Genomic DNA, 27058 nt, shown 5'->3' on the forward strand with positions numbered 1-27058 from the left:
TTTCATGGCCCAGTCTTAGGCCCTCCTTTCTCTTATTGTACTTCTAAGTGGTATCATCCACACCCTTAACTCCCAAATTCACACCTTTAGCCCAAAGGGCTCTTCCAAAGATCCCCAAATCCTGATGATCAATTGCATCCTTGACATTCTATTTAAATTATCTCAAAGATACTGCAAATTTAATGTTAAAAAAAAATACCCAAACTTGCCTCTCCTCTAGCAAGCAATTAATGTACAATTAACTCTGTCTCATTACCAAATCCAAAAACATACCCCAAAATCCCATTCCATCACCAAGTCCTATCAACTTGGCCATCCAATACATCCTACAAGTATTTTCATTTCTCTACTGCCTGGTTGAAGCTACCATGACCCACTGCCCGGGCTATTATAATAATCATAGTGGAGGGGTGCCTGGGTGGCTCAGTCGTTAAGCGTATGCCTTCAGCTCAGGTTATGATCCCGGAGTCCTGGGATCGAGCCCCGCGTCAGGCTCCCTGCTCAGCGGGGAGCCTGCTTCTCCCTCTCCCACTCCCCCTGCTTGTGTTCCCTCTCTTGCTGTGTCTCTGTCAAATAAATAAAATCTTTAAAAAAAAAAAAAGAAAAAGTTCATAAAAACACCAGTCCTGACACTAGAGAAGGGAATTTGAAGTGCTATGTGTCCACTGACAAATTATTAATGTCCTCTAAGCCTCAATTTCCTTGTTTATGAAACTTCAGTCCTTGTTAAGATGAAATGAGTAACACATTCAAAGTACCTAATACGTAACAACCACAGAGTCAAATTTCAAGAAACAGTATTTTTTTAGCCTTTCTATTCTCTCTTCTTCACTTCAAGGCCCTCACAGAACTAACATGTCACTTCTCTACAATGTTATCTGGATACATTCATGTATTCAGCACATACTTATTGAGTACCTAGTGTCAGCTACCGTGCCAGGCACTAGGAAATATATAGTACCTTCTTAACAGTACTTACAGTCTAAGGAAGAGACAAGTGAACAACCACACAGTTGAATAATCACACAAATAAATATAAAATTTACTACTACAGTAAGTATTACAGAGAGAAGATATACTGGCACCATAAAAAGAGAAAAGGAAGAGGAATGTAACATAGCCTAAAAGATGTAGGAAGGCTTCCTTGAAAAGTAAATAGGAACCCACTGTTTTAAAAGAGAGGAAGGAGATATAGATTTAAGCTGATTTGTACTTCAAAAAGAGCACTTTGGCAGCATAGCAGGGACAGGATGGAAAAGAAGACAAATAAATGTCAACAGAACAATTCGAAGGCAAGGCAAAAAATTACAGTAGCTCTAGACTGATGGTACTGGCAACAGAGAGATGTGGATGCAGACGAGACCATAGAGCACATATGCGGAGTGAGAAAGGCAGGTGTCAAGAACAAGTCTCTGGTTTCTGGATTCTGCAACTAGTCTGACAATAGAACCAATCACTAAAGGAACATGAAAGGACCTGTATAATGAATGGAGGGGAAAAGGACATCAAGAGTTTGGTTTTAGGCTTAGGGATTTTCAAGTGCCTTTGAGACATACAAAGAAATGTGGGAGAAGCACTAAGTATTTAATATTCAGGTCTAAAACTCAGCAGAGATTGGGGATGGATTTTCCTGCCAATAACATTAAAGTATTCTTGGCATTCCTAAGACCAAATAAAACAACGAATTAGAAAAATTCAAATACTGGGGCGCCTGGTGGCTCAATTGGTTAAGCATCTGCCTTCGGCTCAGGTCATGATCCCAGGGTCCTGGAATAGAGCCCTGCATTGGGCTCTCTATCAGCAGGGAGCCTGCTTCTCCCTCTCCCTGCCACTCTCCCTGCTTGTTCATTCTCTCCAATACTTAAATAAAATATTTTTAAAAAAAAGAAAAATTCAAATCTTTGAGAATCAGTTACCATTGTCTCTATTTGTCTGCACCTGACTCTCACTTTATGTAAAAGTAATGACATGAAAAAGAAACGCAGCAAAGTAGAGAAAGAAAAAAATAATTTAGGTAGGAGTCAGAAACTTGGGTTCTAACCTTAGCTCTGCTACTAACTATGTAACCTAAGATGAGTCTCTACCTTTGTTCTTCAGTTCCTTATCTGTAAAACTTAAAAAGTTGAGTAGGGAATGGAAATACAGATTTTGCAGGTTAAGAGAAACAATGTAAGAATGCTTTAAAAAGTCTAAAGCATCATAGACATGTATTGCTCAACACACTATTTAGACACTTCTCAATACATAGCATGTATATAGGAAAGACGAGCAGTTGTTTTAGTAGTTATTTTAGTGCTAATCTTACATTTTAGTAAAAATAACTGCAAATAATCCAGCCTTTGGCATGATTGCATAGAACTGTTTGATGCCCAAGGATACACTATATCTGTTTATATACATATAAATAATAACATTAAAATCAAGCACTCTTGGGGTGTCTGAGTGGCTCAGTCAGTTAAGCTTCTGGCTTCGACTCAGGTCATGATCTCAGGGTCCTGGGGTCGAGCCCCACGTTCAGCGGGGAGTCTGCTTATCTCTCTGCCCCTCCCCCCGCTTGTATGGGTGCGCACACACTCCCACTCTCTCACAAATAAATCTTTTAAAAAATAAAATAAAATAGGGGAGCCTGGGTGGCCCTGGTCATGAACCCGGGGTTCCGGGATCAAGCCCCACATCGGGCTCCCTGTCAGCAGAGAGCCTGCTCCTCCCTCTCCCTCTGCTTTGCTCTCCCTCTCACTCTGTCAAATAAATAAGTAAAAATATTTAAAATAAAGCACTCTTTAGTCTCCAGAAAATCAGCTAAGCATTTAAATGTATAACCCACCCCCAACAACTCTATAAGGCAGATACTATCACCCTATTTTACAGATGGGGTAAAGTTAAGGAATTTGCACAAAGTCAATACTGGAGTTGGGATTTTCACAGAAGCAAGTTCTTTACCACTCATCACTCCACAGTATATCCCACCTAGCACCATACCTTAAAATAAGGAGCTGCTCAATAAATATTTGCTATTGATAATCCTCAATCCTATTTTTTCATAAATAATTAGGTGGTAGTTTTGTTAAACCAAAGTGTAAGGGCTTTGGACTTAGAGAAACAAATCAAGATTATACAGAGGAGTTTATACAGAGAATCTGCAGATTTTGAAACACTTAAACATGTTAGGATAAAGTAAAGGGAGAGCAAAGTGCCATGCAAAACCCACAAGATTTACAGTAAAAGGACTTTAGTTTTTATCTAGCAACTGTATGACTTTGGACAAGTCATGTAACTTCTCTGAGCCTATTTTCCACCTACAAAATGACACAGTACTAACCTCAGAATGTTATTTTTAAGATTTATTTTTTGGGGGCGGGAGGCAGAGGGAAAGGGAAAGAGAGTCTCAAGCAGACTCCCTGTTGAGCACGGAGCCAGACGTGGGGCTCAATCTCACACCCTGAGATCATGACCTGAGCCAAAAACCAAGAGTCAGACACTTAACCAACTGAGCCACCCAGGCACCCCCCTTCAGAATGTTGAGTATTAATTTCACTAATGTGTGAGAAAATATTTTGTAAACCATTGAATGCTAGATTAACAAAAGAGAAACATTTAATTTGCATTTTATTGTTTTTAAAACAGACCTGTTCTTGTCCTAGCCTAGGAGAAAAATTTCTTCTAACACTTGGCATCTTTTGAAAAACTAGTAATAAATTCTTACACCATTGGGGGGAGAGACATAAATATTTGTTACTGATAACAGTAATAAAGTCAAGAAAAAGAGTGCTTTCAATATTGTGATTTCAGTCAAAAGTGCTAAAGGATATACAGCCAAAAACTGGAAGCCACCAAGATGTCCTTCAGCAGGTAACCATTCAAGCAAACTGTTGTACATCCAGACAATGGAATATTATTCAGTGCTAAAAAGAAATGAGCTATGGGGCACCCATGCAGCCCAGTTGGTTAAGGGTCCAATCTGACTCTTGATTTTGGCTCAGGTCGTGACCTAAGGGTGGTGAGACTGAGCCCCTCATCTCGAGATCCAAGCTCAGCAGGGTATCTGTTTGAGATTCTCTCCCTTTCCCTCTGCCCCTCCCCCTACCTGTGCCTGCTTTCTCACTCTGTAAAATAAATAAATCTCTCTAACAAAAAAAAGAAATGAGCCATTAAGCCATGAAAAGACATGGAAAAAACTTAAATGCATATTACTAAGTAAAAGAAGCCAATAGGAAAGGCTACATACTCTATTATTCAAACTATATGACATTTTTGAAAAGGCAAAACTATGGAGACAGTAAAAAGATCAGTGGTTGCCAGAGGTCTAGAGGAGGGAAAGATGAACAGGTGGAGCAGAGAGGATTTTTAGGGCATGAAACTACTCTGTATAATATTACAGTGGTGGATATACATTATAAATTTGTCCAAACCCAAAAATTGTACAACTCCAAGAGTGAGCTCTAATGTTAACTATGGATTCTGGGTGACGATGTGTCAATGCAGGTTCCTCAGTTGTTAGAAACGTACACTGTGATGGGGGTTGTTGATAATGGGGCAGACTATGCATGTGTGAGAGCAAGGGGCATATGGAAAAATCTCTGTACCTTCTGTTCGATTTTGCTCTAAACAAACTACTAAAAAAGAGAAATAAAGTCTATTAAAATAAATAAAGTAAAAAAAAAAAAAAAACCATGGTTGCCAAGGAGAAATGGAGAAGGGGGAGGAATGACAGGTGAAGCAAAGGAGATCTCTAGGGCAGTGAAACTACTCTGTCGGATACCATAATGACAGACAGGCATTAGACATCTGTCAAAATCCACAGAACTGTTATTCCGTGGTATGGTATCTCTATTTTTCAACACAAAAAGTGAGACCTAATATAAACTTGGACTTTGTAATGTATCAATATTAGCTCATAATTGTTAACAAATGTACCAAATTAATGCAAGGCGTTAATAACAGGGAAACCGAAGAGGAGGTATATAGGAACTCTGTACTTCCTCTCCATTTCTCAGCAAACCTAAAACTGCTCTAAAATATAAAGTCTATTCATTTTTCTTAAGTGCTGAGGAAATTGTAAGCTTGGAGCTGCTGGAAAGTCAACTGTGCTCTCATGAGAGGAACGCCTGACTGAAAATGAAGCCCACAAAGAAAAGCAGTAGACAGTAGAAGCCAGTATACAAACAGAAAAAGAGTGCCTGGATATCAAATGAGTTCCCGGCTCCAACTAGGTTAGAGGCCAGCTGCACACTGGACTTATCAAAATCAAAGTTAAATGAACCTACTACATCTCATTCTTGCTTTTTAAAAAATGCATGGGATGCTACAATATACACATATTACAGTCATCGCTGCTAACAGAAAACCAGCACAGCTAACGGATTTACTTGCGGACTTCACTGAAAAGTCGACATGAGAGCAATCTGCACTGCTCTGGCCTTTGCTTCTCACCATTAGAAAACTAGTGCCTGTAAGCACTATTACTGATGGACTACTGCCAATTTTAGATACAGCATAAAACTCAACCATGAATTAGCCAAGACCTCAATGTTTCCAAAAACTTTCAAGAGTTATTTTATTTTTAAAGATTTATTTATTGGGGCACCTGGGTGGCTCAGTTGGTTAAGGGTCTGCTTCGTCTCAGGTCATGATCCCAGAGTCCCAGGATCGAGCCCCACACTGGGCTGCGCGCTCAGTGGGGAGTCTGCTTCTCCCCCTGCCCCTCACCCTGCTCGTGCTCTCTCTCTCTGGCTCTCTCAAGTAAAAAATAAAATCTTTAAAATAAATAAATAAATAAAGATTTATCTGTGTGTGTGTGTGTGTGTGTGTGTGTGAGAGAGAGAGAGAGAGAGAGAGAGAGAGAGAGAGAGAGAGGGAGAGAGAGAGCATGCACGAGTAGAGGGAGAGAATACCAAGCAGACTCCCTGCTGAGCGCAAAGCCCAACTGAGGGCTCGATCTCACCGCCCAGATTAGATCATGACCTGAGCCAAAATCACGAGTTGGATGCCCAACTGACTGAGTCACCCAGGCACCCCTCAAGGAATATTTTAAAAAGCAAAAAAAGATATAGGCGATTTCAACTGAAAAGCCTTTAGTCACCATTTTTAAGAACTGATGGCTATTTTATTGCCTATTTGTAGGCTTTTTTTAAAGCTATAATTTAAAGGGCATCTGGGTGGCTCAGCAGGTTAAGCAGCTGCCTTCGGCTCAGGTCATGATCCCACGGTCCTGGGATGGAGTCCTGCATCAGGCTCCCTGCTCAGCAGGGAGCCTGCTTCTCCCTCTCCCTCTGCCTACTTGTTCTCTATGTCAAATAAATAAATAAAATCTCTAAAAAAAAAAAAAAAAGCTATAATTTAAAAAGATACACACAATAAGTGGTCTATCTGCACTGACAACTACCTAAACAATTCCATTTAGGTTTCCAGAACATTATAATTATTTTTATTAATTATTGCTCATAGTTAACCTGAAATATATAATCCTCATTTCTAAGAAAAGAATATATAGGTCAATGGCCAAGATATATTTAGATAGATTTAGATAGATATATTTAGAACAGTTTCTGAATTTCCAACCTGCTTCTTAACCTAAGACTAGACTGTGCTACACAAGTAGCCTCCTTTAACCAAAATGAAGTTCTGAACATCTGGATCTTTACAAAAGATCATTTAGGTTATACACTTTAAAGATAAGGCTTTCATATAGACTCCTTTAAAATAAGCTTTCCTAATGTATTTGAGGTTTGATATTTAAAATTTGGGTTTTGCCCATAAATATACAAGAATATCTCTTCTGTGTGAATCAAGGCACATCTACACTGCACACCAAAGAAGGTAAACAAGACTGCTCCTTGCTTAGACCTAGTTTCAACAGTAAGGCCTATAAGGCATATATTGCTCAAGTCTCACCTCAGCATCATTTTGCTTCATTAGGCTCCAAATTCTTCAACATGCTAAGATCTTTTCTGATTCAGGGGATTTTGCACTTGCTGTTCCCACTACCAGGAAAGCACTCCCTGTCGCTCTTTTTTGAAAGTTGGCTCGCTCTTGTATTTCAGATCTCAATTCAAACTCACCTTTAAAAGGCCTTCCTTAAATATACTAAAACACCTCCTCTCTCACCCATATCCCATTATTCTGTTTTTTAAAAGGAGACTAAAATTACCTTGCTCATTTGTGTTTACAGTTTATTGTCTGTCTGCTTCATAGAATATGAGATACAGGAGGGCAGGGGATTTGTCCCCCTGATTATTGTATCTGCAGCATCTAGAAAAATACCCAAAACCTACCAGACACTTAATATTTGTTGAACAACATATATTTATATTCAGTATTTATTAAGCAAAAGATATTTTGCTAGGGCCTCTGATATCATTTTTTAAAAATAAGTTTCATTAAAATAGAATCTTGAGGACATTTTGCTTTTTCAAACACTGGCATTTTAAAATCCCTTGTTTTTTAATAATTTCCCAACCATTTAAAAATTTTAAGGACGAACTCTGCTACAAGTGCAGTTAGCCTTTACTTCAGCACTAACTTTATCTACAAATGCATATTAGCTTAACACATGCCTTTCAGATATATATAATAATGATAAAGGCTTAAGTGACAAATATTTTTTCAATAGCAGCTACAGGAAATGCAAATAACATGCCATGTTTTTCCTTGTTTAAATCTATGGCTCAATTAATATAAGCTATTAATGTTTAAATAAATACTAAGCCACTTCATAATTTGGTTTCACCCACAATTATACAAGAATACATGTTTTGTGGGGCACCTGGCTGGTTCAGCTGGAAGAATGTGTCATTTTTTTTTTTTTTTAAGATTTTATTTGACAGAGCGCGCATGCTCAATCAGGGGAAGCAGCAGGCAGAGGGAGAGGGAGAAGCAAGCTCCCACTGAGCAAGGAGCCCAACGCGGGGCTTGATCCCAGAACCCTGGGATCATGACCTGAGCCAAAGGCAGCCGCTTAACCGACTAAGCCACCCAGGTGCCCCGAGGGTGCAACTCTTTATCTTGGAGTCATGGGTTCAAGTCCCACACTGGCTGTAGAGATTACTAAAAAAAAAATAATAATAAACTTTAACCAAAAAAAAAAAAATTTTGTGTAAATCAAAATATATCGACATTTTACACTTAAGTAAACAGGGCTACTCTGATAACTTTCCCTAAAACCAAATATCCATTGTTTTTATTCACTTTACAGAAACCACACAAGCAGTATACTTTTCCATACTGTACTTACTTAAAACCATGCCCAAGGGATACCGTACAATTAATCAATAAAAGTAAAAACTATGCTGGGGCACCTGGGTGGCTCAGTCGGTTAAGCATCTGCCTTCACCTCAGGGTCATGATCTCAGGGTCCTGGGATCAAGCCCCGCATCAGGCTCTCTGCTCAGTAGGGAGTTTACTTCTCCCTCTGGGGCTCTCCCTCTCTCTCTCAAATAAATAAAAATAAAATGGTTAAAAAAAAAAAAGTTAAAACTATGCCATATAAAGGAGGGAAGGAGTTATTAAGGGAAGTGCTGTCCAAATAGCCTCACAGCAGTCTAAGCAAATATTTTAGTTATTTTTTTAATTGGTTTAGCTTTGAAATCCAAATATTATTAGCTGGCTTACAGTTTAAATATTCAGTTATATGTGTTTGTTCAGGTGTTTGTTTTGGGGTTTTTTTAAGGACTTTTTATTTTGGGGGCAACTGGGTGGCTCAGTGGGTTAAGCATCCAACTCTTGATTTCGGCTCAGGACAAGGAGCCTGCTTAAGGTTCTCTCTCCCCCGCTCCTTCTGCCCATTCCCCCCTGAAAAAAAAAAAAAAAAGAGGCTGTTCTATTAAAAAAAAAATTATTTTTAAGTAATTGCTATACCCAACATGGGGCTCTAAACTTATAACCCTGAGATCAAGTCACATGCTCTACTGACAGAGCCAGCCAGGAACCCCTCAACTATGCATTTATTACTGAATCTATGATTCAAAAATGATGCATTCTTGCGGGAGAGGAGCGCACGGGAGAGGAAGGTCGTGAGTAGGGACTCTTGCTCCTTGCTGCTCAAGAAATGTCTTCACTTTCAGAATATGCCTTGCACATGACTCGTCTGAGTGCCCGGCTGTTCGGTGAAGTGGACAGGCCTACTGATTCCAAATCCATGAAAGTGGTGAAACTGTTCAGTGAGCAGCCTCTGGCCAAGAGGAAGGAGACTTATGACTGGTATCCAAATCACAACACTTATTTTGCGCTCATGGGGACTCTATGTTTTCTTGGCCTCTACAGAGACGAGCACCAGGACTTCAGGGATGAGCAGTTGCATCTAAAGAAGCTTCGTGGCAAGGGGAAACCAAAGAAAGGAGAAGGGAAAAGAGCAGCAAAAAAGAAATAGTGTTGGTCCATCAGGAGAACAAAGTTCTTTCTCAGCAACTGACAGCAGAAGAAGGTGTATTTATCTTTCCACATATTCAAAGAATGTAAGCTTCCGAAATTGAAGATTATTTGGAGGAACACAATCATTTGTGTTGAAGTCCAATCCAGTTGAATTGTGACTGGTTTCCTGGACACAGTCTAATTCTGCAAAGTTATTTTGGCCTTGGTTTTATACTCTGATGTTTACCTCTTTCTCTAAAGAAATGAATGCATAGGTGATTGAAGAAAAAAAAATGATGCACTCTCCTAGCACTAAAAATCAAAGCAACTGGACTGCTTCTACGCTGTTTTAAAAACACTTCTTATATGAATGGAACTTAAAAAAAGAAAAATCATGAGACCACCACCAACAATGCAGCTTAACTCTAAGAGAATAGAAATTTCTGCCTCTAAGACAGTTAAGATATAAAATAGATTATAGCCTGCATATTCTACTGACTCACTTTAAGCAGTAGTAACTTTCCTAGTAATTGGGACCAAGATTAAAAAAAAAGCAAAATCCATGACAATCAATTCTGGGTCTTTAAAACCACTTTCTAAGTTCTTTGCCAAACTTAGCCTACCCTACAAGTAAAAACTTAAAAAAAAAAAAAAAAAGCCCACGTTTTGCATGGTTTTACTTTTTAAAATATAAACATGAACAGAAGACAGAGACCAAGAGACACATTGCAACCCAAGAAAATAAAACTAGAATGGCTTTCAAACAGTTCTGTATGCCTACTTCCGGCTGATGTAGGCAACTGTCAAAGATTATAAAGTGACTCTACAGTGTCAGACAAGTTGGGTATCAGAACAGATAGTATGACAATCTAATGGTGGGAGAGAATGACAATATAAATAATCATCCAAAAAAATTAGCACCTACTAATTATTACCTGATTTTTCTGACTGTGGCACACAACACATACACTGCTATGAGAGTGATTTTTAAAGCAAACACACACACACACACACACAACGAGAAAATTTAAGCCCAAGAAATTAAGAGTTAACCTTAAACACGGGGGAGGAGGGAAACAGCACATTATGAAGAAAGCAATAAAAAGAAACCAGTTACTTGTGCAAATGTTTTTACTCGCCCTCCTCAGCCCCATTATACTGCAATCTCCTTTGAAAACAGGGATTATGTTAATCATCTTCAGTTCATTCACAGTTCCTAATATATAATGCTTTTTCCCTAATACATAATATTTAATAAATATCTGTTAAACTGATGAACTGTATCATTTTTAAAAATCACCAAGACCACTAATGAAACCCCTTCTTTGCTTAACAGCACTATCAACTTGTATATAAAAACGTATTCCATTACACAGAGTCAACATGATTTCTGACAGTGTAACTCTCCTTTATCTTTCCACATAAAAACGTAAGACAAAAACAGACACCACTGCTAATAGCCTAGTAAATCTGTTTCCTTAGTTAGAATACTGTATATAAATGTTGTGAACTTATGCATAAAGATGCAAAAATCAGACACTATGAAACTAATAGGCAACATAACACAAATAAGGTAAAAGCAGCATTATCTTACTAAAGGTCACAAAAAGCCCCCCTCCCCAGATGTTCAGTTCTAGGAAGAGAGTCCATTATGTCTATAACAGTGATGTTGCCAAATCTTTTGAAATAGAAAAATTAACCTTTTTTCTAATTTTTATATATACACACTTCATTTTTTTTTATTTTTTTTTTAAGATTTCATTTATTTTTGAGAGAGAGAGCAGGAGAGCACAAGGAGGAGAGGGGGCAGAGGGAGAAGCAGACTCCCGCTGAGCAAGGAGCCCCATGCAGGGACTAGATCCCAGGACCCTGGAATCATGACCTGAGCCAACGGCAGAAGCTTAACTCAGCCACCCAGGTGCCCACTAACCTACTTTAATGACAACAGTACTCTTATCTTAGTAAGCACCAATATCTCAAAACAAATTTTGCTCCCAAAGGACTTCTTTTGATTATTTGTTGGATTTGGGGTTAGTTTTTCCCCTGAGAAGGTGTAGGTAGCATGGATAATATGAACAGTGCAGAAACCAAAGATCAGGACTGAAATAAACCTCCTATAATATTACAATGTAGCGGAAATAGCCCTCTTCTCCACAGCAACTCATCAGTCCCCTTAGCTCTCAAAAGGGAGAGGTTGAAAAGGCTATAAACAAGGTTCAGTATAAAAGCCTCAGAACTGGGAATGATGAAAGGCATTCAGAGTGAGGAATTAGGAGTAATTAAGTAATGCAGCTCAGCAATGAGTATCAACAGCTGCTAACACCACAGAGAACCAAATGTTATGTGCCTCCTGATGCAATTACTCAACATCATCGATAAGGTATATTTTTGCCCCTTCAAAGAAAAAGGAGAGAAACAATATACATTACAAGGGTGCCTGGGTGGCTCACTTGGTTAAGTGCCTTGGGCTTGGGTCATGATCTCAGGATCATGCCTCACATCAGGCTCCCTGCTCAGTGAGGAGCCTGCTTCTCCCTCTCCCACTCCTGCTCCCCCCGCTTTCAAATAAATAAAATCTTAAAAAAAATATATTATAGAAACTGAATCTGATCAAGCCTCTAAACCTAATACCAAATAACAAGAGACCGAGGGGACAGAGGAACATGTTTAAAACCACCATAGGAATGTAACTGACAAATTCAAATGGGGAAAACTGTTTCTTCAACAATTTGCGGGGGGGGGGGGGGGGACGGGACCTTTAGATTACCAAACAATACACAGACCTTTTTTGATTCAGTGAGAATAAGTATAAAAATACATTTATGAGACAATGGAGCAATCTGAACACTAAATATCATATGACAGTAAGGAATTATTGCTAATTATTTTCAGTGTGATAATAGTTACTTGGGTTTTTTCCTTCATGAGTGAAGTTGACTAAGAAACTGCAGTGCTAAAAGATTGGAGTACAGAAAAGGAACACTAAAAATTAACGCAGCTGAATGGACTTGGCCCACCCAGACTGAAATATAAATTGTGAGATTGCAACCACGGGAAGAGAGTGGCTTTGCTTGCTTGCCAGCCAACCTCTTCTCCACTGATACAAGCTCTATAAATAGACCAAGAGTGATAATGACTGCTCAAATCACTTCATGTTGCAGATACTACCACTACTGACATGTATCTGGCCCAGCCTCAGACTGTGAATAAACCAGCATCAAGAGCCAAGGAAGTACCAAAAGGAAAGAATGCACTATGGCTGATGTAAGACCCTCTAAGTACTCAAAAGCACCATCAGTATAAATCAAGGATACTTTAAAACACAGGTTCTAGATTTCCTCCAAGATCTCTGCTCTGGCCATTTCTATCTCCCTCAGAATATAGTACACATAAAGATGGGATAAAGATGGGTCACCACATGCTAGGACCTGAGGTCCCCAAGATAAATGATGCCAAAAACCTAACATAGCAATTATATGATGGACTGTAGTGTAATAAAGTAATGGGAAACCCTTGATGATAAAGCACTGATGTAAGAATAAACTATGCTTCTATGCTAGGTTAAAACTAGGGCAGACAGGATACCACTTAAAATCTTAACCACATGAGGTTTTTGTTCTTAATACAGACAGGAAAACAGTCCTGTTTTCCCAGAGTTTTAGTCCACACCCAACTTCCCTATCCCCAACAATACCTTTCTCTAATTATAAGGCACCTAGCAAAATGCTGACTCAGAACATCATAAAAGTTTTTTTTTTTTTTTTTAAACCAGACAACTCAGTATAAAATAACTTCTGGACACTTTGGTCAGTATCTTGTTTCCCTAATGTTTACCACGCTAATGAAAACTTAAAACTCTAAATTACCTAAGCACAAGTCTAGTTTATCCAGTCTTAGGAATAACTGCTATAAGTTTTAAAAGATTTAATTTTCTTGCTCTTTGAACAATCAAAATTAATTTACTAATACATGGACTTGAATTCCAGGCAGAGGAAAAAGTATTTTATAAATGAACTGGCAATACAAAAAGGAAAATTCAAGTCTCCAATCATTTTCTTTCACACTTAGAGACCTATTTAAGAAAAATGTCATGGGAGGGGCAGGCAAGGAGGAAGAAAAATGTCATTCTCCAATACCTTATTTGAAATGATTTTAGGGGCGCCTGGGTGGTTCAGTCATTAAGCTTCTGCCTTTGGCTCAGGTCATGAGCCCCGCATCAGGCTCCCTGCTCAGCGGGAGGCCTGCTTCTCCCTCTCCCACTTCCCTTGCTTGTGTTCCCTCTCTGTGTCTCTCTCTGTCAAATAAATAAATAAAATCTTAAAAAAATAAAATAAAATGATTTTATAAAGGAAAAGACTAACTCCATACTACACTTTTCCATACAGTACTTTTTTCTGGTATAGCCTACTTTTCTTCACATTTTAGGGCACGAAAGAAGCTTACAGGTCATCTGGCTCACTAGATTTGAGTACCTTATGCAGAAATTGTTTCTTTTCTCTTTCTACCCATCCCTACCTGGCACCTAAGTACTCAGTAAATGGGCTTCTGATTTAACCAGGTATAAGCACCCCCACATACAAATAAGTCAGTTCTGTGGTAGGTTTCTACTTTTAATTAATCTTAACTAGAAAATAACCATCCAGGTAGTTTTAAAATTGAATCAAGTCAAATTAATAAATTAGAATTTATACCATCTATCTCTTGGCTATTAAGTGACAGAATCAGAGGTCCCTGTTTTAAATAAAGACATGAAAGAGAAGAGAAACAAAACTTAAAATGAACACTATAAAGCCACAAATCCTAAACAAGACAATCGTCAAATCTGAGTATGCTGGTTATTTTGTGTTATTTTTAAACCATGTTTACTATTATCATCTACTAATATGTTATGAAAAATATGTATAATATATACAACACACATTTCCTCCCTTAGCCCAGAAATATAGAAGGAATATAAAATACTTCTTAGTTTCACCCTGCTCCTTCCTTTTACAAGGATCTGTAGGCTGAGTGTGAAAACTGAACATCAATCCCACTTGTGCTGAGAGGCTGCCCACACAATCAGAAAACACTATTTCCCCTATCTACCATGAGCCCTGAAAGAGTAAGGAATGTAGGTACAATTAAAGATAAACCTTAAAAGGATTTAGAAAAGTTTCATGACAACAATCAAATTTAAATTTAAGACTGGAATTTAAAAACTAAAGAAAAATAACTACCAATCTGACAAATAAGAATCAACCCAAAATAAAAAATGAAAATCAGTGGGGCACCTGGGTGGCTCAGTCAAATGAGTGTCTGACTCTTGATTTCGGCTCAGGTCATGATCTCAGGGTCCTGGGATTGAGCCCAGCGTCACTGTCATGCCCCACAGTGAGCCTGCTTAAGATTCTCTCTCCCCCTTCTCCCTCTGCCCCCTCCGTTCGCTCACTCGCTTGCTCTCTCTAAAATAATAAAATTGAACCAGTAACAGTTCTACTCACTGAACAGAAGGATGAAGAAAATCTTTCAAAAGGAATGCCTATCACATCCTTCATATTCCACCTTAGCTTTTTTCCCCTGAAAGAAAGTAACACTTTAGCAGAGTAAGGTACCTTCACAACCTATCCCTCTGTAAACTCAAGGCACTGGCCACACTTAACCAGTCAAGATGACACTCATGACCTTGGGTAAGCTGTTACCTAGCCTGGAAGGCCCACCTGGAAACTCATCTCAAAGTCAGATTTAAATGTTTAAGTTCTTTTAGCATCAGGACCTTGTCAGTCCTACTCACCAGTGTATCTCTAGCAACTCGAGCACTAGTGGCACACAGTAGGCAACCAGTAAGTTAGTGTTGTGAGAAGAGGTTCTACCTAAATGTGTTGTCCTCTGTTTTCTCAAAGTTTTCAATAGCTCTTCCCCAATTATTAATATATCTATTTCATTTTCACTACAGCTATCCAAGAAAATTTATTTGGCCCCAGATTCTTTCCTAAAATAATACAGAATCCCGTAATCGGTATGGTTCAAAAGAAAACACATTAATAGCACATTTTGAGGGGCACCTGGCTGGCTCAATCCATAGGGCATGTGACTCGATCTCAGGATGGTGTTTGAGCCCCACGCTGGGTGTAACATTTACTTAAAAATAAAAATTTTAGGGGCTCCGGGGTGGCTCAGTTGGTTGAGCGACTGCCTTTGGCTCAGGCCATGATCTTGGAGTCCCGGGATTGAGCCCCACATAGGGCTCCCTGCTTAGCAGGGAGTCTGCTTCTCCTCTGACCCTCCCCCCTCTCATTCTCTCTCAAATAAATAAACAAAATCTTAAAAAAATAATAATAAAATTTTAAAAGTAGCACTATTTTGGGACACCTGGGTGGCTCAGTCGGTTAAGTATCTACCTTCGGCTCAGGTCATGATCCCAGAGTCCAGATCCTGGGATCCAGCCATCAGGCTCCCTGCTCAGCAGGGAGTCTGCTTCTCCCTCTGCCCCTCCCCCTGCTCATGCTCACTGGCTCTCAAATAAATAAAATCTTTAAAAAAAAAAAAAAGTACCACATGTTTAATCTTTTACAGGTTTTCTCAAGTACTGTCAATTATAAGCATGTAAGCATGAATATACATTTGTTTTCACATCTCTAATTACATGCAGGAAAATTAGGAAGGTCTAAGATGATTTGCCAAAATTACAAACATAGGGTTTAGGTCTCTACTATACACCTGTTCCAAACTTTAAAAAGAAAGAACAAAAACAAAACCATTCTAGGGGCGCCTGGGTGGCTCAGTCGTTAAGCGTCTGCCTTCGGCTCAGGTCATGATCCCAGGGTCCTGGGATCGAGCCCCACATCGGGCTCCCTGCTCCGCGGGGAAGCCTGCTTCTCCCTCTCCCACTCCCCCTACTCCTATTCCCTCTCTTGCTGTGTCTCTGTCAAATAAATAAAATCTTTAAAAAAAAATTAAAATAAATAAAATAAATAAAAAAAAACATTCTAATTCCACATACATCAAGTTTACTCACGGAGACGTCAGAACAAAACCGAAAGATTTAGGATCCCAGCAAAACAACTCCTTGAATACTAAATTTCCAAGTTACACAAGCTTGGAGAAGTTACTAGTCATACAGTAGACTGTATGGTACTTAAGGTACCAATGTCACTTATAAAATAAAATCTTTGAAGGACATATACTGAGCACTCAGTTCCAAGAGAACTGCATTAAATTAAAATCTAAGAGGAATTTATCTTTAATATCAGATCTTGGGTTAAGCACGAAGAGTATAAGACAAAGAGCATTAGAACACTTTCATAAATGCATTTAATAATAATATAAACTAAATCAGTAACGTAACAACTACACTGTGAACGTAATATGAAGCTAGCACTGGGGAAAGCTTCCAGCTCCACTTCTTTTTCACAAAAAGAGGTCAGAAAAAAATATTTTCATTAAGAAATCATTTAGCTGATACTTTAGATATAATGACCTGGAAATTTCTCTCTGCCTTTCATTTTGTATACACTTATATTGAAGTTTACATCTACAAAATGTTAATGTTATGAAAAATAAGTATAGTTTGAAGTTTTAAGAGTACAGTGGTACTGAAAAGCACTCTGATTTAAAAATGGCTAAAAATAGGGGTGCCTGGGTGGCTCAGCTGGTTAAGGGCTGCTCAGGTCATGATCCCAGGGTCCTGGGATCGAGCCCCATGTCAGCTCCCTGCTCCCTGCTCGGTGGAGAGCCTGCTTCTCCGTCTCCCTCTGCCTGCTGCTCTGCCTACTTCTGTTCTCTGTCAAATAAATAAATAGAATCTCTAAAAAATAAATAAATAAATAACAAAAAATAAAAATGGCTAAAATATTTTTATTTCTCAATGGAATTGCATGAAATTTCACTAAGATTCTTTTTAAAGCATGATAGGTCATTGCAGTAAATTCCATCTTAGTTTCCTGAACTAAAATTTAACTCAGTTTTTTATTTACTGAGCACCTACTGTGCATAAAGCACTAAACTAAGCATCCTATTGGCCAGATTAGACACACAAAATATTACACTTCCCACTAACAAATGGTTAGCGTTGTGACTCCTCAGGACATCAGGAAATAACTATCAATTGTAGGCCTCTAAAAATGCTTGTTAAACCAAAAGGCAATGCTCTTAATGGAGGAATCCAGATTGCCTGGATCAGCAAAACTACATTAGAAAGTTAATAGCCTCCATCCTTAAAATATCCCAGGAGAAGAAAGGGAGTGATTCAAACTGTTAGCATGTGCCCAACAACACTACACAATAATAGCCTAAGCAAAACTGCCAGATGTATTTGTAATTAAGAGGTCCAACCTTGACAAAGCATCATCAGTGAGATTTTCATCCTACTGGGTGGATGGATTCAGAAAGCAAAAGCTCAGTCAAGAAATGAAAAGCACATTAAGCATAAACTGCTCGGGCGGTTCGATCTGGAAGAACAAGTAGAGAGAGAGGTTCATTCGTTCAACCTGCGAGCCTCTATTCTGCGACAGCAGAGAGGAGGACTTAAAAGAGAGAATGAACGACCTGCGGTTTCTCGTGGGGGCTGCGGCCCCAACCATAAACTGAGGTCGGTGCTATAAGAAATAAATTACAAAGCATAAAGTGCTACTGGGGAGAAGTGAAAAACCCCCGGGAAGAGTCAAAGAAGACAACGATCTTTAACTTCGGGCCCGTCAGTTTACATCTTCGCCGATTTTCTACATAAAGTTGACAAACTCTCCAGAAGAGGTCAATTTTGGAGGCTGACACATGCCTCCCATCGACCGGCTGCGTCTGCTGACCGAAGGTAGGGGAAGCGCCGAGAGGCTAGCGGCGCCAGCCGAAGGAAGCCTTTTCTCCCTCCTCTTAGGCCACGGCGCTGGGGCGGCCGCCTGGGCTCCTGGGAGCAGGGACAGGTGTCGGCGCTAGATCCCGGCTCGCGGAGCTGGCAGAGTTGGCAGGGCTACCGCCGCCTCTTCTCCCGCGGGCCGGGGCGCCGGAAAGTTGCGTGAAGACAACTCCAGGGCCGAAAAGCCGCTCCCCCGCGCGGCCCGTGGGCAGCGGCAACACCAGCCTCCTCGCAGCCCCCCGGGAGAGGGACCCGCGACCCGGGGAAGGGGAGAGGAAGCTCCGCCCGCCAGCTCGGCCGGGTTGGGAGGACCCGAGGGTCACCAGCGGGCGGACGAACAAGGCGTCCAGCGATTCCGCTCCTGCCGGGAGCCCCCACCCGGGCCGTGCGTCCCGCCAAGTCCGGGCGCCAACACTCTGCGCCCGCCGGCCGGGCCCGTCACGACCCCGGAGCCCGGGCGCCGCAGAGCCCACACCCGCGGCCCGCACCCCTCCAACCCAACTCGACCCCTCCCCGGGACGCAGCCGGGCCCCAGCCCTGCGCACCTTCCCGACTCACCTGCGCTCCGCGGCAGCTCTGTACCTCCTCGCCCGCTCCGCGCGCCCCGTCGGGGCACGCACCGACCCCCCGACCGGGACTCCCCGGGCCGCGGTGACTCGGGGCGCGACGGCCACCGCCGCCTTCTCCTCCTCAGCACAAGCCCCGGCGGCGAGCTGAGGGTCGCGGTCAAAGCCCGGCCGAGGCTAAAGCGAATCTCGCCACCTCCACAGCCTCCACCTCCAAGTCCCTTCACTCGTCCGCGCCGCCCGGAGAAAATGTCACCAGAGGCCGTTCCGCTCGGCGCCTCACTTCCGCCCGGAACCACAGAGCCCGCACGGGTCGGCTAGAGCGGCCGCTGCGGCGGCGGCCTCCCGGGACTGGAGCGGGAGGCCGAGGGAAAGCCAGAGAGCGCCATCTGGCGGAAGGGAATACGCGCTCCTCCCGCTGCAGAGTGCCTGGCGCGCAGGCACCAGCTTCCCCGGCTTCTTTCCCGCGCTCCATCCATCTGATCAGGCAGCTCCCTCCCAGAACTGTCCTTCCCAGAGAGTCGGAAACCAGTCAGTGCAAGCCAAGGACAATGCCCTAAGAGAAGGACAACACTCCCTTTTCCGTGCGCTTCTCGGTACTCACCCCTTCTGAAGCCTTCCCGAATGAAGCTCGTAGTGTCTGAATCCTTGAGTGACTCCAGCAGGGGGTCCGCTCTCTTCTCTCCCCACTTTTTCGCGGATGCCGACAGCTCGGCTCGAGGAGACTCGGCTGCGCTAGTCTCTTGCAGTGGCAACAACATCCCGTTCAAGTTTTTGGTCGGTTACGTTGCAGGCCTGACAGATAGACCGCCACCTGCTGGTGAGTCAGGGGAGAGCCCGCTCCGCCCCTCCGCGCGCTGCAAACGCCCCAAATTCCACCTCTGCAGAGTCACTCCTCTCATTTGCACTTCACCGTGGGCAGGGTGACGCACCCGGGTACTCTGAGTTTTCGAGGCCCTTCTTTTAGGTCTGTGATTGAAAGAAACGTGCTGTACGCGGGACCTGGAGGAAAGGTGAAGTGGGCACCCGGCCACCTGGCCCGTACTGGACTCAGAGGTACGGAGAACAAAACGCAATTCGAGATCTAAGCAAGGGCCGGCGCTCCCAAAGTCAGGGTTTTGAGAAGTAAATGAATAAATAAGAGCGTGAGGAGAAAATGTAGAAGGTCTTCACTCTTTCAGGAGCCGTGCTGACACCTGGGGTGACACTACCCAAGAGGAGATTATGGAAATCACAGCGCTGGCCCCACATTTCCCTTAACATCAGTCTCTCCTTCAGATCTGGTGCTTCAGCTCCCCCAGTTCACTCATTTATGCTGACTGCCCACAAGCATGGGAGTTTTCCATCCATGATTAAACGAATACATTGATAAAATAATTTTATATTAATAGCTAACTTTTTTGAATGCTCACTGTGTGCCAGGCACTGTAGCATGTGTTTAAATGGATTCATTCATTTAATCTGCACAACAACCCTATGAGCTCAGTACCATTACCAGCCCCAGGTGACAAAAATGGAAACTGAGGCCTGGAATCGTTAAAGTGACCCACCCAGAGTCACACATCAGTAAGTGGCAGGACGAGACTCCGACACAAACAGTCCAACTCTAGGACTTGCTCTCCCAAATTCTACCACCACCTACCTCTTTGAGACTCACTGAGAACATACTGCCTGCCCAATAAACGTTTTGTCTATGTATATTTCACTCACTTTTTCATCCCTTTGTTCACTTATTTCCCTGCTACCTTAGTCCTCAAGGAATTTGAGAAGTTGTGGGGTAGTGATAAGAGCCCAAGCTCTTTCAGAAGAAAAAAAGAAAATTTTACTACGAAGATCACACCTGTCAGTCTTGAAGTGAAAGAATAAATGTGGGCTAATACCTTCGATTTTAAAACTTCTCCTTGACAATTTTATCTCATCAAGGCTGTAGACATACTGAATTGTCTCCCAGAATCCCACGTGCAGCACAGCTGGTCTCCCCACAGCTGTGGGGTCTCCCCTAGGAGACCCCACAGCTCAGGTCTCCAAGCTCCTGAAATCCCATCTCCATAAAACCAGCCTGGCCCAGCCCCCCTACCCCCCCCATCACTAGCAACCCCCTCCATCCCATTGTCTCTACCAGAAATTGAACACGATCCCTCTGTTCAGAGACACCAGCCTACAAACATGTTCATCCCTTAGCCTATCTGCAGTGTTATTACTGAATCGTAGCAGTGGTTCTCCTCTCAACTTAGGTTCCAAGTCTTGGAGGCCAAGGCCAGGCCTGTCTGAATCACTCTCTAGCATCACCGCTTACACCTGGTGTACCACCAGCACTGGGACTGGGTCTGCAGCAGGTTCCTGTTAGAAATGGTGGCCTGAACGGTAGCATCAGAGCGTGGCTGGCCTTGCTTTGACTATAGGCCCTTCCCTCCTGACCAAGCAGGTTACTTCTGCCATTTCCTCCTGTAAGGTGGACGTTACTATTAGGACCACTCTCTAGGTGAGGAAAGTGGGAGATCGGAGAGACAGAACCCTTATCTGTGGGCTCCAGGCTGCCCCCTCTCTTTCTTCTCAGATTGCTAAGAACCAGGCTACCCCGCCCTCAGCGTAACCACCCACCCCTCTACCCTCCAACCCCAGCATGACCAGCATTCACTACAATCTCCCAGTATGCGCTGTACGGGGAAGTGTTGAACCTCTGCACTGCGCTAGCCACATAACCTCAGAAATGTCACCCCTTCCAGAGTTAACACTACCCACTTTAACTCAGAGCATTATTCCACAGAATTAAATTATGTCCACCATGTGGAAGGCCACCCAGAACATTCTAAGGATTCCAAGTAGCAGAGGGTCACATGGTCATCAGCACTAGGGGCTCTGGAATCTGACAGATCTGAATTTGGTTACAGGTCTGCCTCCCTCTAGCTGCGACCCCCTGGGCAGTTCGGTAACCCTGCCAAGCATAAAGGTCCTCACCTGTTCACCACAGATGACTCCTGACACTACCTTGCAGGCTTTTGTAAGGGCTAGGAATGAGGTGGCTTGCATATGTAAAGCTATCAGCACAATTCTTGCCTCAGAGAGAGCACTCCATAAACAGGACCCTTGTTCTGATGGCAACACTGCAGCCACGCACCTCCCACAGGCACCCAGACTCACACTGGTTAAGTACAATGATGCTGCCTACTCAGCTCCCAAGTTCACATGGAACCAGAACGGAACAGGGCAGAAGGGGCCATGAGAGTGGAGCCGTTCGTGGCTGAGACTGGCTGGGAGGGGACACCTCCCTCAGCTCCCCTGTTCTCTGGGGTGGCTGAGTGAGGCTTCTCTGTCTTGGGCTCCCCGTCCCTCTTTCCAATCAGGTGACCCCCGTGACACCCCCTCTATATGGAAAGTCTATAACTTGTATTAAAACGTGGAAATGAACGTAATGGACAATTTAACATTTCTCAACAAGTGTGTGTTGTCCTCTCGTTTTTCAGTGTAGGGTCTAGCTCTGTGTGACACAGGACCCGACCCTGTGGGACCTCCAGGGTGGAAAGAGCGAGGGCTTCCTCGGACATGCACCCCACTGCCCATCTCAGGAACTGTTTGTTCCCTTGGTAACGTGTGCCCCCTGTGTACCTGTCGGGCATGTCCTTCCTCCTCACCCGTCTGACTCACCAGAGAGGGCAGTGTCTGTTCTGTGGCAGACACGAGGACGCGGGTGTGAATGGAGGAAGTCCGTCTGAGCATCGAGCTGGGGAGACCCAGAAGCCTGAAGGGATGTCAAGACAAGTGGTGCCAGATGCCAAGTGGGTGAGAGGCTGAGAGGAGGTAGGCCCGCAGTCGAGGGCAGTGAGGGACGCCTGAGGGAGGAGCCAGCACTGATACACAGGACAAGAGAGTAAGTGCCTGAGGGCAAAGCTCCTGCCTCCGTCCTCTGAGCTCCCTTGGTGTCCAGCACACAGCGCGACAGACAGGACAATCCAAGAAATGTTTGTGACTGACAGAAAAATATGCAGAGAAGCTGACCTTGAGGGAAAAGGGGCAAGAGGTGGAAAAGCCCCTGGGATGTTTGGAGGACGACAACCCTAGGGCCAAGCTGCCTGTGGCTGGACTGCAGAGGAGTGAGGAGAGGGACTGCCCGAAGGGAGGTAGGGGGCTGCGGGTGAGTGTAGGGAGTCTGGGCTGCATTCCTTCAGCCCTAGGAGGGAAGCAGGGTGTGACGTCTCCCCCTCTGCCCTCTGCTAAGTGTTATGATCAAGACCTCAGACAGCAGATCCTTCCTTGCCCGCGAACAACAAGGAATTGACCCCACGCTGACCAACCACAGGGCAGGGAGAGCTCTAGGAGGGGAAAGGCTCAATCCGGTTGCTGTTGAAAGAGAAGGAAGGATAGCACTAGGAAAGAAGGGAAGGGCCTGGAGCCCTAGCCCCTTCCTTGTTGGCGGATAGGGGTTCCGAAGACACACTGGGATTTGAAAGAAAAGACTCAAGGGCTTCAGTGCCATGGAAACACCAGCCTTATGGAGAAGGTCCCCGGTCCCCCACCTTCCCCTCTCCAGCTCTGAAAACTATGATATTTAAGTAAGAATAACATCAGGGGATCTGTGGCATAATTAAAACTGTGTGGTCTTTGTCCTCAGTTCCTGGCACAGAGCTCCTAAAAGCCTTGGAATTTCCTAAGTGATAAGAGTGCCTTTTGTCATTCTTAGGAAAGCCCTTTCAACCACACCTGATTTATGCTAATGAGGGTTCTCTGGGTGGGCCCACAGGTAGCTTCAGAATGGGGGCCAGTTGCTGGAGAAACCAACCTCCCGAGGACAGTGTTGGAACACTCAGCCCCACCCGCACTCCGGGCTGGGGAGAAGGGCTGGAGATTGAATTCAGTCACCAATGGCCACTGATTTAATTAATCATGCCTACTTCATGAAACGTCATAAAAACCCCTGAGTGATAGGATTCACAGAGACCGCATGCTGGTGAGCACCCTGAGATGCTGGGAGGGTGGCCCTCCTGGGGAGGGCTTGGAAGCTCTGCGCCAAACCCCACCATGTTTCTTTTCCATTTGGCTATTCCTGAGTTGTATCCTTTGAAGTAGGCCAGTAATCATAGGTAAAATACTCTCCTGAGTTCTGTGAGACATTCTAGTGAACTTATGGGAGAGTCATGGGAGCCCCCAAATCCATAGTCTGCCAGGCATAAATGTGGGTAGCCTGGGGATGCCCCTTGCTCCTGGCATCTGAAGTGGGGGCCCTCTTGTGGGGTCTGCACTAACTCAGGGAATTGAACTGAATTATTGGAACACCCACCTCTTGTCAGAGAATGGGTGCGATCATAAAAACTTTGACCAAAAATGAACATACTTGGTTTTAAATAAATGTCGTGTTAAGCAAGACCAGTCCTACCAAATCTCAGACTCCTCACCTTGCTCCCCTGTGGTGTCTCCACGTTTTCACTGCAGGTCCATGCTGCCGGCACCCAACACCTGGGGAGGCAGAGTGGTTTGATGCTTCACCTCTCCCCATGGTACTGGAACACAAAGGAGTGCCTGTGAGGGGGAATTCACCTTTCCTGATGATATTTCAGGTACCAAATCCTGTGTAGAGACTGTCCCAACGTTCCTCATTTGCACCTACTAAGTGGCTACTCCCTCTATTTGTGTCTCAGGAGAGCCCACAGAAGTCTGCATGAATGCCCTTCAATTTTATTTAAAAGACATCTATTGGGCCCCTGGGTGGCTCAGATGGTTAAGCAGCTGCCTTCAGCTCAGGTCGTGATCCTGAGGTCCTGGGATCGAGCCCTGCATCGGGCTCCCTGCTCCTTGGGGGGCCTGTTTTTCCCTCGGTCTCTCTCTCTCGAATAAATAAATGACATCTATTGAAAGCCTATCCACTAAAAGCAAGACACGCTTGACATGTGGCATCTCATTCACCCTCCCACAGTCAGCAAGGGCAGGTAGGCTTTACAGAAGAAGAAACTGAGGCTCAGAGAAGACCCTGCACCTGACCAAGTTCACACGAGCTGAAGGGGCAGAGCCAGATCTTTTCCAGGATTCCTGGAACAGGACACCTCTCACCTCCTTCCAGAACACTGCTGTCTGTCTGGTAACAGTGCTCAATCTAGAAACAAATCACCAGAGTTCACGAGTGGGACGTGGCAATCCCCAAAGCAGAGGAAGGACATGTGGGAGGAAGAAATGAAGACCCAAGAGCAAGGAAGACTTTGTAGAAGAGGAAGCTTTCGACCAGGGCCTTGGAGAAAGCAGGGTTTCCAAGGACAGAAATGAAGAGAAAGGTATGCCAGGCAAAGTCTGGCTTGAGGAAAGGCTGGGCTCCCGAAGTATGGGACACACCAGACAGCCCGGAATAGGTGTATTTCTTGTACAAGTAGTGTATAGACTCTGGGTTTGGGCTCTCCTCCGCTACCCCTCCAGTGCTTTTTTTTTAAAGCGTTTTGCTGATGAATGCCAACAGCACAAATGTGTTCAGAGCTTACCTATAACACTTCACAAGTATGGTTTCGTTAGGTCTTCTAAACAGTCAGGAAAAGTAGTAAGAGCAGGCATTGTTAACATTTTGCAGAGAGGGGCACCTGGGTGGCTCAATCGGTTAAGCATCTGCCTTTGGCTCAGATCATGATCCTGGGGTCCTGGGATCCAGCCCTGCATCACATCAGGGCTCCCTGCTCAGCAGGGGATCTGCTTCTCCCTCTGCCCCTCGCTCTGCTCGTGCACAAGCACCCTCTCTCTCTCTCACTGTCAAATAAATAAAATCTTAAAAAAAAAAAACATTTTGCAGAGATTATATGACTAACACAAAGAGATACTGAATAAATGCTTACTGGATGAATGAATGAATGAATGAATGGACTTGCCCAAGGTCACCAGCACTGAACAGGAGAGTCAGGGCCAAACCTAGCTCGGCTGCCTCTAAATCCCAGACTCTTCACTACCGTACATATCTGGGGGACTTAGCAATGCCATTGTGTGTGCATGCGTGTGTGTTGGGGGGTGGTGGGAATTAGACTCATTATTGTGTTTTATAATGTGCTGATCATTTGAAAAAGGCTCCAGCCCGAGAACAATACAAGCATTCATTAAAGTACTTCAATAGACTGACAGCAGCAACAATAACCTAAAATTAAATGAAGCAGAGTATCTCATGTGACTCCTCTCTTGAGGAGTCAGTGCAAAGGCACCAGGCTTTGAGAAACAGGATGGGGCCCCCTGGGAAAAAGACAAAGCAGAGATTTACAGAACCTGTGTGGGGACAGCAGGCTGGGAGGGCCCTCACCAGCCAGGCCGGCCAGCACCAGGCAGCTTCCAAAGGCCTCCCTCCTCTAGAGTTACTGTCCTTTACTGAAAATCATGAGTAACCCTCAGGCAGAGAAGGGGGACTTAAAGATAGCCCTTTTATTTTACGGAAAAAATGTTTTTGTTTGGCTAATTTTGCTTGTTGTGTCCCTTAAAGCACTCAGTAGAGGCGCTTTGGCTTTTTAATCCTGCTTGTGGTTTTTGCTGTGAGTCCTTCAAGTCACCAGAAGGGCAAAAGACCAGCTGGTGGGGAGGCCTCATGGAGTGATGTGTGTGTGCAAAGCCAGCTCCCAAGAGAACACACACGCATGCACTGTGGGTCAGTCTGAAGGATGTATGAGATGTCTCCTGGCCAGTCCCTGCCCTCAGAGAACTAAGATCTTGTTCATGGGATGTACACATGGGCCTTACCTAAGGCAAAACCGTAAAATTGGTTTCTCTTTGGTGCGTCTGTGCTTACTACATCCAGGACCCTCCTTGACCCAGTCAGTGTTGTCACCACCACTCAAAGCCCAGGACTTTAGCCTTCTTTGCTTCTCTATTCCCCACCTCTGACAACCAAAACATCCTGGCCCAGGACTCAATCTCTAAGGCTTCTAGTCTCCACATCTTAACAACAATTAATTAAGGAACCCAATTCTTACTAGAGTTACAGCTGACTAACACGTGACCTCTCCCAGGCGATGGCATTTTGTCCAACTAACATAAACGCTTCTCTAGAAGCCATCAAGGAATGACATAAAAGATAGGAATTTCAGATGGCAAGGCAGGTCAGCTGGGAGGAGGGAGGTATTTTTGTTAGCCAGGTTTTTCAGAATTCTCAAATCACAACAATCTGACAGCCTAGGAGGACACATTCATCTATACATTCTTACGGAGCCTCAACCCAATTCTTTTGTAGTTCTGGTGTACTGGGAACCAAGAAGCTTTGGAATTTACAATTAAAGAAGTCCAGAGTAACTCAAGGGAAAAGAACATTAAGAAGACAGTTGAGAAACTGAGGGTTGCTGGAGTGGTGGGGGGTGGGAGGGATGGGGTG

At 43.6% G+C, this 27058-nt stretch overlaps 1 protein-coding gene and 1 pseudogene across 3 annotated transcripts in view; one reads left to right on the forward strand and one right to left on the reverse strand.

The window, feature by feature from the left end:
• Positions 1 to 19493, reverse strand: part of ARK2N (arkadia (RNF111) N-terminal like PKA signaling regulator 2N) — an 82084-nt gene extending 62591 nt beyond the window's left edge. For 2 of the 3 annotated variants that reach the window (XM_025886523.2, XM_025886521.2), the window contains exon 1: positions 18734 to 19017. The gene's annotated coding sequence lies outside the window, so the exon portion shown is untranslated. Of the gene's footprint in view, positions 1 to 18733; positions 19018 to 19345 lie in introns of those variants that run through there. The other variant, XM_025886522.2, reaches the window with a different exon arrangement.
• LOC112835038 (small ribosomal subunit protein mS33 pseudogene) lies at positions 8987 to 9508 on the forward strand (annotated as a pseudogene).
• Positions 19494 to 27058: the final 7565 nt, after the last annotated feature.

This window comes from Callorhinus ursinus, unplaced genomic scaffold, assembly GCF_003265705.2.
Source record: "Callorhinus ursinus isolate GAN/ISIS: 27379988/994484 unplaced genomic scaffold, GSC_fseal_2.0 scaffold11, whole genome shotgun sequence".
NCBI lineage: Eukaryota > Metazoa > Chordata > Mammalia > Carnivora > Otariidae > Callorhinus > Callorhinus ursinus.